The sequence below is a fragment of the Pelophylax lessonae genome (genome assembly GCF_965119305.1).
Source record: "Pelophylax lessonae genome assembly, chromosome: 12".
NCBI classification, from domain to species: domain Eukaryota; kingdom Metazoa; phylum Chordata; class Amphibia; order Anura; family Ranidae; genus Pelophylax; species Pelophylax lessonae.
The window spans coordinates 87320893-87338203 of record NC_138779.1 but is presented as its reverse complement, the minus strand read 5'-3'; the positions used below and the strand labels follow the sequence as shown (position 1 = coordinate 87338203).

General features: G+C 42.0%; 1 protein-coding gene across 5 annotated transcripts in view; it reads right to left on the bottom strand.

Moving 5' to 3' along the window:
- DVL1 (dishevelled segment polarity protein 1) overlaps positions 1-17311 on the bottom strand; it is a 257298-nt gene that overhangs the window by 159428 nt on the left and 80559 nt on the right. The window lies entirely within an intron of this gene.

Genomic DNA, 17311 nt, shown 5'->3' with positions numbered 1-17311 from the left:
TTTCTAGTTACACCTCTGCTGTGATATACTATTCCCTGTACTAGGCCTAGAAACTATTGGCAGAATTAGAAGAAATTAAGTCTCCAGGCACCATTACTTTCTGTGGGGGGAGTAGAAGTTAGGGAATAACTGTCTGACAACAGACAAGCTGGGAGAGTCAGAGCTGGTCAGAGAGGAGGTCTGTGTAGACATGTTGTGGAGGTTGTTTGTGGAACAGGTCTTCTTTGTAAAAGTGCACCTATAATTTAGATCTGATTCACACCTGCGTTTAGGGGCCCACTAGTATTTCCTGCAGGGGTCTCATCAGGGTTTCCTGTGAATAGCTACATACATTATAAATACACTATTAAATATACATTATAAATACCTTTTTTTCTTTTTTATAACTGATCACATTCCCTCTGTTCTCAGCTGCATAAGAGCTGGGGGGAGAAGCAGCAGCAGTATACTGAGCTTCTCAGTGAATGGCTGTGCAGCAGGGGCATGTCAGGACAAGTCGATCATTGAGGCTTGCTGAGCACATCACATGCGATGTCTGTGCAATGGCGATTCAACCATACAGTTTATATGGCTGAATTTGCATCACATTCGGACCAAAATGTTGCAGGACCCTTTTTTTTGGTCCGGACTGTAATTGGATCGCATGGGTGTCTCTTTTACATCTCTGATAGTGTGGCTCTGTACTCTTTTTTTTTTTTTTTCTTTAAATGACATAGTCACATTAACCTTACCAAGTCTACTTCCTTCATTCTTTAAGGCAGCCCTACTCAACCAGGGTTCCTTTAGACTGCTAGGGTTTACTTGAGCAGTAGCAGAATGTAAGGGGCACCTTTACACTGATGCCAATGTAAAGCACTCTTCCACTTCCACTGTACCACCAATGTAGATGGAGTTCTTCCACTGATTACCAGTGTAAGATCGTACTCTTCCACAGATCACCAATGTAGATGGTGTTCTTCCACTGATTACCAGTGTAAGATCGTACTCTTCAACTGATTACCAATGTAGATGAGTTCTTCCACTGATTATCAGTGTAAGATCGTACTCTTCCACTGACTACCAATGTAGATGGTGTTCTTCCACTGATTACAGTGTAAGATCGTACTCTTCCACTGACTAGCAATGTAGATGGTGTTCTTCCACTGATTACCAGTGTAAGATCGTACTCTTCCACTGACTACCAATGTAGATGGTGTTCTTCCACTGATTACCAGTGTAAGATCGTACTCTTCCACTGACTACCAATGTAGATGAGTTCTTCCACTGGTTACAAGTGTAACATCGTACTCTTCCACTGACTACCAATGTAGATGGTGTTCTTCCACTGATTACCAGTGTAAGATCGTACTCTTCCACTGACTACCAATGTAGATGGTGTTCTTCCACTGATTACCAGTGTAAGATCGTACTCTTCCACTGACTACCAATGTAGATGAGTTCTTCCACTGATTACAAGTGTAACATCGTACTCTTCCACTGACTACCAATGTAGATGGTGTTCTTCCACTGATTACCAGTGTAAGATCGTACTCTTCCACTGACTACCAATGTAGATGGTGTTCTTCCACTGATTACCAGTGTAAGATCGTACTCTTCCACTGACTACCAATGTAGATGGTGTTCTTCCACTGATTCCAAGTGTAAGATCGTACTCTTCCACTGACTACCAATGTAGATGGTGTTCTTCCACTGATTACCAGTGTAAGATCGTACTCTTCCACTGACTACCAATGTAGATGGTGTTCTTCCACTGATTACCAGTGTAAGATCGTACTCTTCCACTGACTACCAATGTAGATGGTGTTCTTCCACTGATTCCAAGTGTAAGATCGTACTCTTCCACTGACTACCAATGTAGATGAGTTCTTCCACTGATTACCAGTGTAAGATCGTACTCTTCCACTGACTACCAATGTAGATGACTTCTTCCACTGATTACAAGTGTAACATTGTACTCTTCCACTCACTACCAATGTAGATGAGTTCTTCCACTGATTACCAGTGTAACATTGTACTCTTCCACTGACCACCATTGTACGATGGCACTCTTTCACTAACCCCCATAGTAAACTCATACTCTTCCATTGACCACCAATATAAGGGAGCACTTCTGCACTCTCCACCAATGTGGGATGCCACTTTTGCACTGACACTACAGTTTCCATGTCTGGTTTTGTCTTATAGTGTCAAAATTCCTCTCTGTAAAATGTGCTACGTACACCACATTTCTTATCCTTTATTTATTAAATCTACAATATAGTATCCTATTCTACCAAGGTCCATAGATAAAAAATGTTAACAGGAGATCTCTGAACGCTCAAAACTATTTCAAGGGTTCCTCCACAGTAAAAATGCTGTTTTATGTGGACATGTGAAGAGCCATGACTTTGCCATACTATTGCATGAATGCTAAATTGTATTTTTTCACTATAAAAGTTCATAGAGCATATGCAACTTATTGAAGACTGTGTAGGATGTACCCTATGACTATTTATCTCTGTTCTATCTACTTTCGTTGTTATTACACTTTTTCTTAAAATAAAAACAAAAAACTGCAGAGTAAAGATGTGAAATTACTAAATGCAACACAATAAATCTGCAAACTCAGTACCCGCTACTCAAAAAAAAGTGCCTTTGTTTTTTGCCTCCTCTACCTAATCTTCACAGCATAACTCATGCAGGATCAGTGCAGAGAAATCACCATTTAAACCATGGGAAATTAACTCTTTTAACTCTCCAAACCCGTGTATAAATTATTAGGAAGAACTCCACACATAGGAGATGACATTCAAAGCTAAACACAAGTACCTGTAAGGGGGAATAACAATTTTTCCCATAAACAAAGGCTGTCCATTTTTTAGGCTTTCAATATTACTTGTTACTAATTGGATTTTTCCAATTTCAATGCAAATAGCAAAAATTAATCAATTCAACTTGCAGATGTTAAATTACTGGAGATTAAATTCTGATTGGCTATCATGGCTTACTGTATTTTGCTCTGTGCCCTACTGCATGCCTGACATAGCCTTGCCCCGGTATCTGCTAACTGCTGAAAAGTGATTGGCTTTTTTGGGTAACTGCATACTATATGCCCTCACTTCTCTTTGCATGGGCTTGTTAAATAAACTGGCATGCTGTATTATCCTAATTACCAAGTACAGAAAACAACAGCATTCTCCTTCCTCTAAAAGAGCAAGTTTGGATGCCAACCTCCCATTCAATGCTAATTAGGTCTTTTATATAAAATAACACACTGCAGATTTCAGACAATAATGACATGCTGTTTCTGTGTAACATTTATTTTTTTTACTCTTCTTTTTGTCCTCTGCCACAAATCTTTTGGCTCTGAGCTGACATCACCCTCCCTAGTTATTATCCTCCCCCTTATCCATGCTGAGCCATATGGGATCGTTTTTAAGTCGCAAAGAAATGTACACAATATGTATACTACAGCATCCAATTGGCTTCCTCACCTCAAAACGGACGAAAGGTGGCAATGGAACGGACTCTACAGTGAAAAGTGTTAAAGAAGAGAGAATCAATACCTCTCCTGAATTCTCCACAATGAGACCTTTGCACTCTGTGGGGAAGCAGTGGTCTCATTGCAGAGATACAACATATGTTCTACTGCGTCAAAACTATTGATCTGCAATCAGCAAAAACCACGTTCCCTGCTAATTGGGGAACTCTAGCTCTGAATCAGTGGGGAAGTGTTTCGTTCAACTCAGTAGGCTGAACAAAAAAAAAAACTGAGAAACTAACTATCTCATGTTAGTACAGCGATCTCCCGGCTGAGATATTGTGTTCTGACAGGGGGACCACACCCCCCCCCCCCCCCACCAGAACACACCAGTCAGTGTTCGCAGTCATTGGCTGCCAGTGCAGATTAGATGCCGATCGTCAGATGTTTTTCTGACATGCTTGTTCTACAGTAGTCACACCTTTGTCTGGCTTCTGTGGGACAGACTGCCGTATGTCCTATGTCCATATCCCATGGAACATGGGGCAGATGGTGGATCCCGGCATCCCAGGTAATTGCAGCTGAGTGAGCGGTGTCGGTGACAGCTGATGTTCTCCCAGAGAGGATCCCCAGTGACTTGTATATAGTTCCTTTATTTCGGAGGTTGGCATGCTCATTTACCTGGATCCCCCTGTCAGTTATTGAAGAAGGGCTCTGTGACAACTTGATTTTCACTACTGATGCGGCTGGTCTCTGATCCATGTGTTATACACTCCTTTGACTTCTCTATAATTTGAGGGTCAATTGTTTCTGGTAAGCAGGTATTCTATTTGGACACAGTGGTGAAGCGTACTTTTCAGCAATCACGGTACCTGGTGTGGGGATCATCCCAATCTCTCTCCTTTAAGAATTTTTTTATTGGACTGTTTCTTGGCGCTGCACCCCTCTTTTGTTTATGTTATTTCCATGGGTTACAATCTTATCCGTTGGTGCTAGAAGCCTTGTTTTATTGGTTTTTACTTATCACCAAGCGCAGATATATTTCTTGTTTTGCTTGTATTTATGAAGTGGAAGGAAACTGATAAATGGTTTTCAACATTTTTAACAAATAAATATCCGAAAAGTGTGGTATGCATTTGTATTCAGCCCCCTTTACTCTGATACCCCTAACTAGAATCTAAATCTAGTGGAACCAATTGCCTTCAGAAGTCACCTAATTAGTAAATAGAGTCCACCTGTGTGTAACTTAATCTAAGGGCTCTTTCACACTATGTGTCCGTCAAACGGACTCCGTTTATCTCAGCGGGGGATCGATCCACCGATCCCCCGCTGAGCAGGAGGATGAACGTCTCCGCACTGTGTGCGGACACACAGCTGTCAGCTCCCCATACATCTCTATGGGGGATTTGGATCGGAAGTCTGTCAGTCCCTTCTCATCCGATCTTATCCGATCTGCTGGACGGATCAAAAATAGGGTTTCCATCCGTCCAGATTTGACGGATCGGATGTCAGCGGACATGTCTCTGCTGACATCCGATGCCCCATAGAGATGCATGGGGGGACCGTTCAGATCCGCCAAAAAAACTGACAGGCGGATCTGAACGGTCCACCTGTGTGAAAGAGCCCTAAGTATAAATACAGCTGTTCTGTGAAGCTCTCAGAGGTTTGTTAGAGAACCTTAGTTAACAAACAGCATCATGAAGGCCAAGGAATACACCAGACAGGTCAGGGATAAAGTTATAGAGAAGTTTTAAAGCAGTGTTAGGTTTTAAAAAAAATATCCCACGCTTTGATCATCTCACGGAGCACTGTTCAATCTATCATTTGAAAATGGAAAGAGTATGGCACAATTGCAAACCTACCTAAACTGACAGGCCAGGCAAGGAGAGAATTAAAAGGCCCATGGTAACTCTAAAGGAGCTGCAGAGATCCACAGCTCAGCTGGGAAAATATGTGCATAGGACAGCTATTAGTCGTGTACTCCACAAATTTGGTCTTTATGGAAGAATGGCAAGTAGAAAGCCAGAAGAAGTGCAGTTTAAAGTTTGCCAGAAGCCATGTTCAGGACACAGCAAACATGTACAAGAAGGTGCTCTGGTCAGATGAGATTTTTTGGCCTAAAAGCAAAATGCTACGTGTGGTAAAAAACTAACACTGCACATCACCCTGGACACACCATCCCCGCTGTGAAACATGGTGGTGGCATCATCATGTTGTGGAGATGCTTTTCTTCAGCAGGGGCAGGGAAGCTGGTCAGAGGTAATGGAAAGATGAATGGAGCCAAATACAGGACAATCTTAGAAGAAAACCTGTTGGAGTCTGCAAAAGACTTGTGACTGGGGTGGAGATTCATCTTCCAGCAGGACAACGACTCTAAGTGCCAGTTCACACTGAAGAGGCATGACTTCGGGGGCGACCTGTGAAGTCGCGTGCACCGCGACTTCGGCACAACTTGCACGGACTTCATAAAATGAATGTCTATGCAAGTCGCTCCAGGTCGCCCAAAGTAGTACAGGACCCTTTTTCTAAGTCGGAGCGACTTGTGTCGCTCCTATTAGAACCGTTCCTGTACTACACCATGGACCGCAGCGGTGCACGACTTGTCAGGCTGACCAAGTCGCCTGACAAGTCGTACTAGTGTGAACCGGCACTACCATAAAGCCAGAGCTATGATGGAATTGTTTATATCAAAACATATTCATGTGTTAGAATGGCCCAGTCAAAGTCCAGATCTAAAGTTGAGAATCTGTGGCTAAACTTAAAAATTGCTGTTCACAGACGCTCTCCATCCAATCTGACAGAGTTTAAGGCTATTTTGCAAAGAAAAATGGGCAAAAATGTCACTCTCTACATGCGCAAAGCTGGTAGAGACATACTCAAAAAGACTTGCAGCTGTAATTGCAGGGAAATGTGGTTCTACAAAGTATTGACTCAGGGGAGCTGAATACAAATGCATACCACCCTTTTTAAGATATTTATTAGTAAAAAAAAAAAAAAAAAAAAAAAAAGATATTTATTAGTAAAACATTTTGAAAACCATTTATCATTTTCCTTCTACTTCACAATAATGTGCCACTTTGTGTTGGTCTATCACATAAAATCCCAATAAAATACATTTATGTTTTTGGTTGTAACATGACAAAATGTGGAAAATTTTAAGGGGTATGAATACTTTTTCAAGGCACTGTATGTAAAGCGCTGCTTAAACTGACAGCGCTATAAAAGTACCTGTAATAAATAAATAAATAAATAATGAAAGAGACAAGGTATCAAATGCTCTACACAAGGATAATTATTTCACTTCTTTGCTTTACATGATCAAATTTGAACTACAAATGCAACACAAAACCGTGATAAAGGTCAGACTGTCAAATCTTGCTTAAAAAATAAGTCTATAATGACAGCTGCAGGGATCGCAGTGATGGATAACTCCGCCTCTTTAACGATTTTGTTAAAGTTAAAGAATACCTTTAAATCATATGAATGGCCCCAGGTCCTGATTTGTGGCAGCAAGTTGTTTTAACTGCTAGGAATTCTTCCCAAAAGGCTGTCATAATTCTTCCAGACATCACCTGAATATTATTTCAACTGTTGAAGGGTGGATCCTAAAAAACTTCAAGCTATGTATTGGGGTTGATTTAGTAAAAGAGCAGAAACTGTCCACCTAGCAAAGTGAAGTGTTTACTTAGTAAATTACTTAGTGGCTATATATTTACTGCAATCGTCTAATCATGTATAAGAAAAGAAACATATACTGGTATATTAGGTAGACAAGGGGAGAGAGAAAGAGCGGCACCGATCTAAGTGCAGCATGTAGAAAGCAAGCAATTTATTGAAATAAAAAACACTCACATAATGAAGTATGGTACAGGCATGGAATTATGTGGGGCAGTCCTAGTGGACACACTGTGGAGGAGTCAGTTGAGTCCTGGTGGCAAACAGAGGTCCTGTGTCTCTCCACATTCTGGCCGCGCCAAGGGAGTCCGGGGCTCCAGGTTCAGGGAGGAGAGGAGGAAGGGCTGTCATCACCAGTTGACTCGAGTGGCAGCGATGGGCATGTCCTGGCGCGCTTTCAGAGCATGCGTGCTCCTTTATCAGGCCAGGCCCATCGCTGCCACTTGAGTCGACCGGTGACGACAGCCCTTCCTCCTCTCCTCCCAGAACCTGGAGCCCCGAACTCCACCGGCGTGGCCAGAATGCGGGGAGACACAGGACCTCCGTTTGCAACCAGAATCCAACTACCACAGCTAGTGATGCACTGAAATTTCGGCCACCTAAATTTTCGGCTGAAAATGGGCTTATTCCATTTCCGCCGAAAATGGGTTAAATATGCCGATATTAAAGAAAACCCGCCTCTGGCCGGCGGCCCGCCTCCCGGTGATGTCACTACTACTGCGATCTGTGCATAAATGAATTAACACACCGGGCGGGCGAGCGGCCGCTAATAGCTGTAACTATGTGAGCCCTTCACTTCCCTGTCAGGCATGTATCTCCGCTGACAGGGAAGTGAAGCGCTCACATAGTAACAGCTATTAGCGGCCGCTCGCCCGCCCGCCCGGTGTGTTGATTCATTCATGCACAGATCGTAGTAGTAGTGACATCACCGGGAGGCGGGCCGCCGGCCAGAGGCGCATCTTTTGAAAGGAAGGACAGGACACAGGAGGACTGGAGCTGAGAGTAAGGAGATTGCTTTGGGATTGTGAGGGACGCTGAGGCAGGGGGGGGGAGGGATGCTGAGGCAGGGCGGGGTAGGGACACTGAGGCGGGGGGGGGGGGGCGCTGAGGCAAGCTTACCAATGGTATTAGTATTATGCAGAATGAGGGGGTTAATGTATTGCCACTGCTGGTCACTGATGAATTAGTGACTGTCCAGTGGCAGTTAATTAACCCCTTTGTGCTGCATTAGTGCAACCAGTAGAAGTGCAACCAGTGTTAATTAACACTGATACTGGTTGCACTAATGCAGCACAAAGGGGTTAATTAACTGCCACTGGTCGGTCACTAATTCATCAGTGACCAGCAGTGGCAATACATTAACCCCCTCATGCTGCATAATACAAATACCATTGGTAATTAAATTAACCACTATACTGCGACAGGGTGGCAGCTACAAGTGTACGCCTGCCTGTTTTTGGTGTATGCCCCTGTTCTTTCTATTTTAAAATTATTTGGGGGAAAAAAATCATTTTCGGTTTCGGTTTTCGGCCAAGGACATCCTGCATTTTCGGTTTCGGCCCAGAATTTTCATTTCGGTGCATCCCTAACCACAGCGTGCCCTACAAAATTCCATGCCTGTACCATACTTCATTATGTAAGTTTTTTTATTTCAATAAATTGCTTATCTACATGCTGCACTTAGATCGGCGCCGCTCTCTCTCTCTCCCTCCCATTGCTCACCATATTCACGAAGTGTGTGAGCCTCTTCTCATGTAGTAAATCAACCCTACTGGCTGAAAAATCACTGAATCTCTTTTGAAATGGTGGCATCAAGCATAGATCATTTAATGCATTGTATAGTCAAAGTGAACACAGATCCAGCTTATATATTAAAGTGAAAATGTGTGTAAAAATTGAAAATGTGTGAACAGGCAGTATTTTTATTTCAGCCACATACTCTGTCTATTCTGCAATAAAGGACCCTCACCTGCCTGTTGGACTTCTTACTGACATGTACACCGAGCTTTACATGCACAACTCAGTGTACATATTTGGCTAGGATAAATGAACTCTGGCTCCTGTGCAGCATGGCCAATAAAGATGGATGATGATCCCAAACCACTGTTGTGACCCAACTAGTTTTAATAACTGCAATGGTAAAAAAAAAAAAAGTGAGGTCACTGACCTAGGTATGCTGGTAACTGGATGAATGCTTTAGAAAATAATTTTTTGTTTATGTATTTCAACTTTGTAGTTAGTCCTTTGTTCAGCTTTTAAAGTAAAACTGCAAGCCATCTGCTAACATATAAAAGCTTGTGTTATATCCCTTCTTTCTGCACTTTTCAGGCTGATGCCTTATAGAGAGACCTTACCTGTAGAGTCATGTCTGCATTACTCAAAGTATAAAACAGACAATCTGGAGGATATTTATAAAGCTTACACCAGCTGGATACAGAGTATCCTACGTATTTTATACATGTTATTTACAAAGCACAGTTGTATTGCTTTTACTGTTGTATTGATGATGTAAATTCCTGGCAAAACGTCTGCAAAACACAGAAACAACCTAAAGTATAACTACATTTCATACAGTAATTCATTACAATATAAGACAAGTACCAAATACCGAACAAGAATCATACAGTATCTGCAATGTTTAAAAAATAGGATTTTTACGTGACTTGCCCAAGTAGAAGAATTTCTTTAATATAAAAGTAATGTAAAATTTATAAAGTCAAGGATAGATGTATCACCCTATAATGGATTGGTAGGCAAGAAGTGTATTCATTTATCTGGCTGTGTAAGCTTTTACAAATACAGCTGGTTCAATAAAAAGAGAAAACAAGTACTAGAGTGGTTTTTTTTTGTTAAATTATTTTTTGGAAAGGCGTATAAAACATATATCACAGTAAAAGAAAAATAAAACAATAAAAACAAAAACATACAAAATACCCAATAGGCCAGTAGTAAAAAGGGTCACACAGGACCTTATCACGCTGAACCGGCTGAATTTCGGTCCATGTATGGCCAGCCTAAAGCTTTGAATTAATTCATAAAAGTACAAAGCTTTCTGTGAATGGCTGAGCAGCGATCAGCCGGACTCTATTTTGTTCCAGCAGCAGACTGCACTGCATACTCTTTATACAGCACTGACAGTGATACATTTACTAGTACAGGAAATAGTTTGAACCAGCATGGCCAAAACAAAGAATTTCAAGTGGAAGTGAACAGAGAGTTAGGCTTTAAATTTACCTGCAAATAACCTGCAGTAAAAGAATTAACTTGAAAATTAGGTTACCCCAGTCTTCAGAATCCCACATGGCACAATGAAAATAGTGTTATAAAGAGTGCTCTAACGAAGCAAGCACCATAAATGATACACTAGGGGCTGGACATAGTAGATAAAGTGGGAATAAAACTAAATCTGGGAAGCTCCGTATCTTCTAATACATTCTAAAGCTTGCCAAACATTAGTCATTTTGTTTTCGTTCAACCAGCGGGTGAACAAAAAAAATGATCTGATTTCCCCATGCACACATTCAAGGTGGATGGAAGAATTATTCCTGCTGTAGCTTTGTATTCTGACAGCGGAAAGCCTTTCCCACCATCAGAACACAATGATCAGTGTTTCCATCTATAGCCGGTGGCACTGATCATTGAGGGAAAACCCGACAGACAGAAGTCAGTCAGTATATTGACTTTGTACAACCATCCTGCCCATAAATGGATCAAAATATATCTGGTCCTTGCTGAGCTGGCCAATTTGCAATCCATGTATGGCTGCCTTAATGCAGCTGATTCAGAAGACAGTAATACCAAAAACCCAATGGAGTGAAAATTATTTTCTGGCCCCATAAGCAGCAATTTAGCTTGATTAGATGAAGCATCTATATGTCATGTTTAATGGAAGCCTTTACAGCTAGGTAACACATCTGTGCTTTCCCATCAGCACATATTTATAGAGAGAGGGTGTCCATAACTGTTTGCTTTGCCTGTGCAGATAAAGACTGATTAGTGGCTCCCATAATGTACACCTCTTACAATGTGCTAGCTAGCACTGACAGCCCTGTATTCACTTTGACAGAGACAGAGGATCTGCCTCCAGGCAATTCACTACCAGTCCAGACAAGCTAAGCACACAATATCCACTCTCAGGGGCCCCCAGGGTTTACTGGGGACTTGCCAAACTTCCCAAAAAACATCCAGGATGATAGTACAAGTCAAGGTGTGACTGGCATGAGACAATCTTATGTCAAAGCACAGAGGCTCTTTATCAAGATTTATAGTCAATGTCAAGTCTTCAGTAAAATATGTACAGTATAATAGTAGAGGGCAGGCACTGGACATCTCGGGATACAGACAGCTTCCTGGAATATCTTACGAAATAGATCTTTTCTGCATGTTTGTGTAGGTGGTCACATGACTGCTTGTTTTCTCATCTTCTCTGTTATATCGTCTTTGGACTGTTATAGGTGAGACTGACTTCCCCATGAGGTGCTGTAGTCAGGTGGTGGCTTGGAGAAAAAGGTGACATTGCTGTGGATAAATCCACAGGATTCTTTCTTTTTTCTTTGGCGTCCCTGGGTGGGCTTGAACCACACAGGATTCTTTCAGTATTGTCACACTAATGCAGGAAACTGACATGCAGGATGTTTCCTAGCAGGATCAGCACCTATTATAGGCATTAAAGAAATGACAACATACATGCACTGTACTTCCTAAAGAGGAACTGAACTCTGTAAGCTGTGGCCAAAATAGAAGGCATAGGTCAAAGGACCAGTCACCGGTATTGCCAGTGTTTTCCCTGTTACTGATTTACCATGCCTTGTTCTGCACTGTGTCTTTCTGTGTCCCTCTTGGTAGAAGCAAGACTTTACTTCCTTATGTCAGAGCCTCCAGCAACGTAAATAATGAACAGAACAATAGTGACATTGCTGAATTGCATCCCAAATCTTCAGAGACTGGCATTCAATGGCAGCACAGCCATAGATCCACAGTGCAGTTATATACAGTGGCTATGAGGCTATATACATTGGAATACCTAGGTATACTCACATTCCAAGAAGTCTGCTGATCTTTTTCAGGATGGATTCTAGATAAAATTTACACTACTGGCAAGTGAAAGCTCAATCTGGACAATCCTTTCTATGGCCACACATAGAGGATAGGATGGTACTGCAACCTACTAGTTTCCTTTTGAAACCAGGATACAGCCATTCAGAATCCTGCAGAGCAGAACGCCTGTCTTGTCCTGTGAGGTATATCTTGTGCAAAGAAGGCAATTGCATGGCTACCCACCAGTTAAAAAAATGAATTATCACAAAGCAGACACTGAAGTGGTCACGGGAGCAGATGCCCTTTGCCAAAGTGGAGCCTATGAACAGGCTTACATTGTCTACTGCTAAATCCAGCCCTGGAATAGGTTATAAGAGGTTCAAGAGACAAGACACTTATTTCCTAACCCATGCTACAAAACAGTAAAGACAGACAAAATCTGATTGGTTTGGTTCATGCGAGCAGCAGAGGCTCTTTTTAATTTCTTCAGAGGTTGCTGCCTGTGCTGTCATGTTATTTATGTTGAATACATATGTGTTAGAAATAATAGCCTAGGTCTGGAATATGATACATGTAGCACCCTACAGGTAGGTGCTAGGTAAATGTATAGTAGGCCTTGTCTGCCTAACAGCAGGGCTGTGATTTATTTAGTTAGTGTGTCAGGGCTTCCAGATGTGCCTGCTGAGGGGAGAAGTATCCCCACTGGCTCCTGTGAGAGGCTTCTCATAGGGCAGTGTGGGAAGCCCAATCAGGGGAAACATCCAGGCGTGTAACTACCCCAGAAGGCAGATTATGCTGCAAAGGATTCTGGGAGTGGGTATGAGTTTGGGGGAAGTGCGTTACAGGATATCTTTGGTGGGAGCAGAGTCCCAGGAAGGAGAGTGCGGCTGTCTCTCCTCCTGTCTGAGAAAGGTGGATGTCTCGGGGTGTCACCTGAGAATCCAGAGAGCGTTGAGCTGAGCGGAGGGGATTCGGTGTGCCGAGAGCCTGTGGAGCGAGAGAGGGGTCCAGTCCCAGGAAAGCCTACACAGGTCGTGAGTACTGCGGATTGCCCCTGGGGGTCTGCCAGAGTCAGAGGGGACCACTCCGAAAGAGGTTCTGGGATCCAGTGTCAGCTAGCTGAAAGGGGTACCTTGGTAGAGGACCCTGAAGTTACAGAGGGGGGTGCATAGTCAGTGAACCCTGAAGAGTTCACAGGTAAAGGGGGCACCTGCTTATGGGCCCTGAATTGGACAGAGTGTGACAGTTGAGAGTTGCAGCTTTACAGAAATCTACAGTGTACTACCTCAAGCCAGTGCAAGGCAGGATGGGAGTATTCAAAGACTTTGCAGTACAGCAGTGTCAGTAATTCTACAAATTTACAGTCTTGGGTCTTCTGGAATTATTGTCGAGGATCCAGCACTTCTATCAAGCTACAGTGTGTTCTCAGTGTTAGTGACCATTGGCTGGCGTCAGCTGGCGTCAAGGAAGCGCCAACGGGCATTTTTCTAGGATTAAGTCCCAAGTGTAATTAGTTAAGCCTATATGAGTATCCCACTCATTCCCTTCTCCCATCCCCTTTTCTACAATAAAAACTACAAAACCAAGATGTCGTCCATGTCTCAGTTCTCACACCCAGGGTCGCAGCTCACATGAGCTGGAGAGGTAACCGGTAACAATGGCAGACCCACATCAGGCCTCAGGCCTGGAAAACCTGCTACATGCACAACTTCAAAGTGTAGTTAGAAGGTCCTATATAACACTGTAAAGAACAATGGGGGGAATTTGTTAAAATGAGAGTAGAAAGAAACTAGAGCAGCTGTGTATAGTGACCAATCAGCTTCTATCTTAAGCTTGTTTAGTTAAAACAGAACTAAACCCATCAATGAAATGGTTTCCAAAAGCAGTTATATTGAAGGCATGCCATGAATGTTAACTGCTGTAACTGATCACATGGACAGCACCATGGCAACTGCAGATCAAACAGAGGCTAAGATGGCAACTCCCTTAGCTGTAAAGGATAGGAGGGTTTCGTTTTGATCAAAATTTGAAAATGAAAGCTAGAAGCGGATTGGTTGCCAGGAAACTGCTCCAGATTCTAGCTGCTCTGTTTCAAAGTTTGTCATACACAGTTATTTATTTATTTTTTTGTTCAGTTGGAGGGTGGACGAAGGTTCCCCCCCACCAGGACACTGTATTCTGACAGCTATATCTGCTGCTGTTCAAATACAGTGATCAACAGCTGCAGCTGGTTGCCTGCAGCCTCTGGTGGATGGTAAATTTTACACCCTGTCCTTTCAACAGAAAGTCGATTAGACAATGAATTTCTGTCGATCGGGGGAACCCACACACTGATTGAAATTCGGCCGTTTCCTGCTGGATCACAGTATAGCTAGCTTCAGTAAATTCCCCTCGATGTGTGAAGTACTGTAAGTCGAAGCATCCAATATGACATTGTTTCTCAATTCAGTACTATAAATTTAGGAGGGTTTACATCTATAAACAAAAAGATTTTCTCTGCGCTTGGGTTGTGGACTGCAGTTAGCATAAATTGTAGGTGACATTCATCAAAGCTTATTAGATAAAGATGCAGCACTCTAAAAGTCATTCAGATAAAAGTCCACAAATCCTATGGGGCACCCAGAGTGTGTAACAGCAGAAAAATTGTAGGTGAAATAATAGTCCTTCACTGACACCACAGCACACCGGGCCTCTTACCCTCAGACGTGGACCACTAGATTATAGGTGGTCTAACAGCCCTCCAACACTCATTAGGCTCGCTCCTGTTCATCAAAGACTGCACCAAGCTAAAATCCTGTTGTCCTCTCTGAGAGCGTCTCAGCCAGAACGCTCGCTAGGGTCCGCTTTTGGTGTCCCCCGGGACACCAACAGCGGATCCAAGCAAGCCTTCCGGTGTGCTGTGGTGTCGATGAAAGACACCACAGCACACCGGAAGGCTTGCTTACTTACAGTTTTGCTGCCCGGTTTGCACTCTGGGTGCCCAATAGGATTTGTGGACTTTTATTTGAATGGTTTACTTCTATGACAGCCCTGAGCACATCATCTTACTCCTAAGGTAAGCATTGCCTTATGGTATGTGTACAGCAGCATTTGTCTACTTCTGAATGGCTTTCTTTCTTCATACAAGTTAATGCAAATGCAATGCAGCTAGAATTTTATTGAAAGTAACTCAAAGGCTAATCACAAGCAGTATTAGATTGGGTCAAATGCAGCAAGTCGGCCATGAGTCAAATCAACACAATAGCATGCTTTATCTGGATTGCTTCTGAGTGCATAAAAAAGCTTTTATTCATCAATACATTTGAATACACACGAACATAACCAAATATATCCACTTTATTAAAGCCCAGCTCCAGGAAAATTTAAAAATGATCCCTTGCAGTAGAGGTGTGCCTGCCCTGTAAGTGTGAATTCCATGTTTTGTCTAGGGGAGAGGAAAAACACTTACTTAATTGATCCTCCGCTCCTTCAGCAGACGACGTTCCTCCAAACTCCAGTTGTGGACTGTCCCTCAGCATTAATACAGAGTCAACACTGCCAATGCAGGGCTATGGATCCTACTTTAGTCTTGCTGATGTCAGGATCCTAGACCGCTAGACCATTGGAGATGATGTCAGAATCCTAGTCTATTGGGGGGAAAGGGCTGCAGGGACCGCTCTAGCAGCAGAGTAGCAGGCAAGTAAAGATTTTTGTTCCCCTAGACCAGTGATAGTGAACCTTGGCACCCCAGATGTTTTGGAATTACATTTCTCATGATGCTCATGCACTCTGGAGTGTAGTTGAACAGCATGGGAAATGTAGTTCCAAAACATCTGGGGTGCCACTGCCAAAGGTTTGCCATCACTGCCCTAGACCTATACAACCAATTAACTCTTGCACTGCGGACACAGCCCCACTGCAAAGGCTAATATTTTAGTTGCCTGGAGTTGGGCTTTAAGTCATGCAATATAAGGGCTCATGTATGTAGATATCTGTGCTTTGTTTTTGTAATATACACTGAGCCTAGAGATTCACGATAATGTGCAAAACTGCAAAAAAACCATAGTAACTAGACTTCAGTTTACTGGAATCAGACCAGTAAAAGAAATATTTTGATTGGTTACAATAAGTTACCACACAAGTTAAAATTATAAACGCAACACAAAACATGGATCAGTCTAGCAATGACGATGCACTATAATACAAATAGACACTTTTGGCATCTGCTTCAAATAAAGCACCTTATGCTACTGCCAAACTATCTTCTGAGGAGGTTGTTTCTTTTTTTTTTCTTTCAGATTTTATTTTGAAAATTTTTATAACAAATAAAAAAAAATGAAAATACAAAAGAACCATAACAATAAGATTCACATAACAAACCTAAATAAAAAAAGAAAAAAAAAAACAGCATCAATACAATTAAATCGCCACCATCAGATTTTTCCAGAATAAACTACGAAAATATTCAGAAATATCCAACACTATTCAAAAAGATATTTCAGAGCAACCAAGATGTTATATTCAGAAAAATAAAACTTTCTGTGACAGGCCATCCTATTCTACTTATACCATGCCCAACATTTATTCTAGATTAAGTCTGTTTCTTGTAATGCAGTGCATGAAGATAATCTGCAGATTCCCCCAGTAACTTGTTGTAGCATTATAAAAGCTACGGACTCCTTGGGATCAGTTTAGTTGCCAATTTTGTTCTCATTTGTGTTGCAATGTCAGCAATTATTGTTTTTATGTTATTTAGCTTGCTTGTATGCTTTAACTGTATTGGTGGATGTACACAATTCATTTGTTAAATAGGAGATCGGTACACATTTAGATAAGCATTTTGGGATTAATATACTAAAACTGATGTTAGGATGTGAGTGCAAAATCTGGCGGCAGATGTGTGCATGGTAGCCAATCAGCTTCTAACTTCAGCTTGTTTAATTAAGCTGTGACAAAAAAACCTGGAAGCTGATTGGTTTCTATGTAATATAAATCAACCCTATTGTGTCCAGCTAATTTTGCAGCCATCCCTGGTGTCATATGGTGCTCATGAGTGCATTTCCTTTAAAATTGATATTATATATTTTAAGTGTTTATTTAATTATTTAATAATTTACATGCATTTGTTGGTCTATACACCATCTATGTCAGAAGGCTTCT